Here is a 5,000-nt window from a genome sequence, read left to right on the forward strand (position 1 = left end):
GTGTATTTGTGTGTGTGTGCGTGTGTGCGCGTGTGCCTGTGCGTGTGTGAGTGTGTGTGTATGTGTCTGTGTGTGTCCTTTGGCTCGCAGAGGTAAGAATACAGCCGTGGCAAGAAGGCCATGCATGTCGTAAGGGGCGAGTAATAGGTAATAGTCGAGAGGTGAAGAGTGTAGGTGTGTGTGTGTGAGTGTGTGTGTCTGTATGCAAGAAGGCCATGCCTGTCGTAAGAGACGACTAATGGGTAGGAGTCGAGAGGTGAAGAGTGTATGTGTGTGCGTGTGTGTGTGTGTTCGTGTGTGCCTGGCTTGTGTAAGAGGCGACTAATGGGTAGGAATCGAGAGGTGAAAAGTGTATGTTTGTGTGTTTGTGTGTGCGTGTGTGTGTGTGTGAGCATGTGTGTGTGTATGTGTATATGTGTGTGTTGGTCCCTTCGGCTTGCAGAGATAAGAATACGGCCGTGGCAAGAAGGCCATGCCTGCTGTAAGGAGCGACTAATGGGTAGGATTCGAGATGTGAAGAGTGTACGTGTGTGTGTGTGTATGTGTGCGTGTGTTCGTGTGTGTGCGTTTGTGAGTGTGTATGTTTCCGTTCGGCTCGCAGAGATAAGAACACGGCCGTGGCAAGAAATCCTTGCCTGTCGTAGGAGGCGACTAATGAGTAGGAGTCGCGAGATGGAGAGTGTATGTATGTGAATGTGTGCGTGTGTGCGTGCGTGTGTGTGTGTATGTGTGTATGTCCTTTGGCTCGCAGAGGTAAGAATACAGCCGTGGCAAGAAGGCCATGCATGTCGTAAAAGGCGACTAATGGGTAGGAATCGAGAGGTGAAGAGTGTATGTGTGCGTGTGTGTGTTTGTGAGTATGTGTGTGTGTATGTGTATGTGTGTGTGTGTCCCTTCGGCTTGCAGAGATAAGAATACGGTCGTGGCAAGAAGACCATGCTTGCTGTAAGGAGCGACTAATGGGTAGGAGTCGATAGGTGAAGAGTTTACGTGTGTGTAAGTGTGTGTGCATGTATGTGTGTCCGTTCGGCTTGCAGAGATAAGAATACAGCGAGGCAAGAAGGCCCTGCGTGTCTTAAGGGGCGAGTAATAGGTAGGAGTCGAGAGGTGAAGAGTGTAGGTGTGTGTGTGTCCGTGTGTGTGTAAGTGTGTGTGTGTGTGTGTCCGTTCGGCTTGCAGAGATAAGAATACGGCGGTGGCAAGAAGGCCCTGCCTGTCGTAAGGGGCGAGTAATAGGTAATAGTCGAGAGGTGAAGAGTGTAGGTGTGTGTGTGTGAGTGTGTGTGTCTGTATGCAAGAAGGCCATGCATGTCGTAAGAGGCGACTAATGGGTAGGAATCGAGAGGTGAAGAGTGTATGTGTGCGTGTGTGTGTGTGAGTATGTGTGTGTGTATGTGTATGTGTGTGTGTGTCCCTTCGGCTCGCAGAGATAAGAATACGGTCGTGGCAAGAAGGCCATGCTTGCTGTAAGGAGCGACTAATGGGTAGGAGTCGATAGGTGAAGAGTTTACGTGTGTGTAAGTGTGTGTGCATGTATGTGTGTCCGTTCGGCTTGCAGAGATAAGAATACAGCGAGGCAAGAAGGCCCTGCGTGTCTTAAGGGGCGAGTAATAGGTAGGAGTCGAGAGGTGAAGAGTGTAGGTGTGTGTGTGTCCCTGTGTGTGTGAGTGTGTGTGTGTGTCCGTTCGGCTTGCAGAGATAAGAATACGGCGGTGGCAAGAAGGCCCTGTCTGTCGTAAGGGGCGAGTAATAGGTATAAGTCGAGAGGTGAAGAGTGTAGGTGTGTATGTGTGTGTGTGTGTTCGTGTGTGCCTGGCTTGTGTAAGAGGCGACTAATGGGTAGGGATCGAGAGGTGAAAAGTGTATGTTTGTGTGTTTGTGTGTGCGTGTGTGTGTGTGTGAGCATGTGTGTGTGTATGTGTATATGTGTGTGTTGGTCCCTTCGGCTCGCAGAGATAAGAATACGGCCGTGGCAAGAAGGCCATGCCTGCTGTAAGGAGCGACTAATGGGTAGGATTCGAGATGTGAAGAGTGTACGTGTGTGTGTGTATGTGTGCGTGTGTTCGTGTGTGTGCGTTTGTGAGTGTGTATGTTTCCGTTCGGCTCGCAGAGATAAGAACACGGCCGTGGCAAGAAATCCTTGCCTGTCGTAGGAGGCGACTAATGAGTAGGAGTCGCGAGATGGAGAGTGTATGTATGTGCGTGTGTGCGTGTGTGCGTGCGTGTGTGTGTGTATGTTTGTATGTCCTTCGGCTCGCAGAGATAAGATTACAGCCGTGGCAAGAATGCCATGCTTGTCGTAAGAGGCGACTAATGGGTAGGAGTCGAGAGGTGAAGAGTTTATGTGTGTGTGCGTGTGTGTGTGCGTGTGTGAGTGTGTGTGTATGTATGTGTGTCCGTTCGGCTTGCAGAGATAAGAATACAGCTGAGACAAGAAGGCCCTGCCTGTCGTAAGCGGCGAGTAATAGGTAGGAGTCGCGAGGTGAAGAGTGTAGGTGTGTGTGTGTGTGTGTGAGTGGCAAGAAGGCCATGCAAGAAGGCGACTAATGAGTAGTAGTCAAGAGGTGAGGAGTGTATTTGTGTGTGTGTGCGTGTGTGCGCGTGTGCGTGTGCGTGTGTGAGTGTGTGTGTATGTGTCTGTGTGTGTCCTTTGGCTCGCAGAGGTAAGAATACAGCCGTGGCAAGAAGGCCATGCATGTCGTAAAAGGCGACTAATAGGTAGGAATCGAGAGGTGAAGAGTGTATGTGTGCGTGTGTGTGTTTGTGAGTATGTGTGTGTGTATGTGTATGTGTGTGTGTGTCCCTTCGGCTTGCAGAGATAAGAATACGGTCGTGGCAAGAAGACCATGCTTGCTGTAAGGAGCGACTAATGGGTAGGAGTCGATAGGTGAAGAGTTTACGTGTGTGTAAGTGTGTGTGCATGTATGTGTGTCCGTTCGGCTTGCAGAGATAAGAATACAGCGAGGCAAGAAGGCCCTGCGTGTCTTAAGGGGCGAGTAATAGGTAGGAGTCGAGAGGTGAAGAGTGTAGGTGTGTGTGTGTCCGTGTGTGTGTGAGTGTGTGTGTGTGTGTGTCCGTTCGGCTTGCAGAGATAAGAATACGGCGGTGGCAAGAAGGCCCTGCCTGTCGTAAGAGGCGACTAATGGCTAGGAGTTGAGAGGTGAAGAGTTTATGTGTGTGTGTGCATGTGTGTGTGCGTGTGTGTGTGCGTGTGTGAGTGTGTGTGTATGTGTGTGTGTCCGTTTGGCTTGCAGAGATAAGAATACAGCCGAGGCAAGAATGCCCTGCCTGTCGTAAGGGGCGACTAATAGGTAGGAGTAGAGAGGTGAAGAGTGTAGGTGTGTGTGTGTGTGAGTGTGTGTGTGTATGTGTATGTGTATGTGTGTGTGTTTCTTTGGCTAGCAGAGATAAGAATACGGCCGTCGTAAGAAGGCCATGCATGTCGTAAAAGGCGACTAATGGGTAGGAATCGAGAGGTGAAGAGTGTATGTGTGCGTGTGTGTGTGTGTGAGTATGTGTGTGTATGTGTATGTGTGTGTGTGTCCCTTCGGCTCGCAGAGATAAGAATACGGTCGTGGCAAGAAGGCCATGCTTGCTGTAAGGAGCGACTAATGGGTAGGAGTCGATAGGTGAAGAGTTTACGTGTGTGTAAGTGTGTGCGCATGTATGTGTGTCCGTTCGGCTTGCTGAGATAAGAATACAGCGAGGCAAGAAGGCCCTGCGTGTCTTAAGGGGCGAGTAATAGGTAGGAGTCGAGAGGTGAAGAGTGTAGGTGTGTGTGTGTCCGTGTGTGTGTGAGTGTGTGTGTGTGTCCGTTCGGCTTGCAGAGATAAGAATACGGCGGTGGCAAGAAGGCCCTGTCTGTCGTAAGAGGCGACTAATGGCTAGGAGTTGAGAGGTGAAGAGTTTATGTGTGTGTGTGCATGTGTGTGTGCGTGTGTGAGTGTGTGTTTATGTATGTGTGTCCGTTCGGCTTGCAGAGATAAGAATACAGCCGAGGCAAGAAGGCCCTGCCTGTCGTAAGGGGCGAGTAATAGGTAATAGTCGAGAGGTGAAGAGTGTAGGTGTGTGTGTGTGAGTGTGTGTGTCTGTATGCAAGAAGGCCATGCCTGTCGTAAGAGACGACTAATGGGTAGGAGTCGAGAGGTGAAGAGTGTATGTGTGTGCGTGTGTGTGTGTGTTCGTGTGTGCCTGGCTTGTGTAAGAGGCGACTAATGGGTAGGAATCGAGAGGTGAAAAGTGTATGTTTGAGTGTTTGTGTGTGCGTGTGTGTGTGTGAGCATGTGTGTGTGTATGTGTATATGTGTGTGTTGGTCCCTTCGGCTCGCAGAGATAAGAATACGGCGGTGGCAAGAAGGCCCTGCCTGTCGTAAGGGGCGAGTAATAGGTAATAGTCGAGAGGTGAAGAGTGTAGGTGTGTGTGTGTGAGTGTGTGTGTCTGTATGCAAGAAGGCCATGCATGTCGTAAGAGGCGACTAATGGGTAGGAATCGAGAGGTGAAGAGTGTATGTGTGCGTGTGTGTGAGTATGTGTGTGTGTATGTGTATGTGTGTGTGTGTCCCTTCGGCTCGCAGAGATAAGAATACGGTCGTGGCAAGAAGGCCATGCTTGCTGTAAGGAGCGACTAATGGGTAGGAGTCGATAGGTGAAGAGTTTACGTGTGTGTAAGTGTGTGTGCATGTATGTGTGTCCGTTCGGCTTGCAGAGATAAGAATACAGCGAGGCAAGAAGGCCCTGCGTGTCTTAAGGGGCGAGTAATAGGTAGGAGTCGAGAGGTGAAGAGTGTAGGTGTGTGTGTGTCCCTGTGTGTGTGAGTGTGTGTGTGTGTCCGTTCGGCTTGCAGAGATAAGAATACGGCGGTGGCAAGAAGGCCCTGTCTGTCGTAAGGGGCGAGTAATAGGTATAAGTCGAGAGGTGAAGAGTGTAGGTGTGTGTGTGTGTGTGTTCGTGTGTGCCTGGCTTGTGTAAGAGGCGACTAATGGGTAGTGATCGAGAGGTGA

This window comes from Diabrotica undecimpunctata, unplaced genomic scaffold (genome assembly GCF_040954645.1).
Source record: "Diabrotica undecimpunctata isolate CICGRU unplaced genomic scaffold, icDiaUnde3 ctg00000568.1, whole genome shotgun sequence".
In the NCBI taxonomy this organism is placed as follows: domain Eukaryota; kingdom Metazoa; phylum Arthropoda; class Insecta; order Coleoptera; family Chrysomelidae; genus Diabrotica; species Diabrotica undecimpunctata.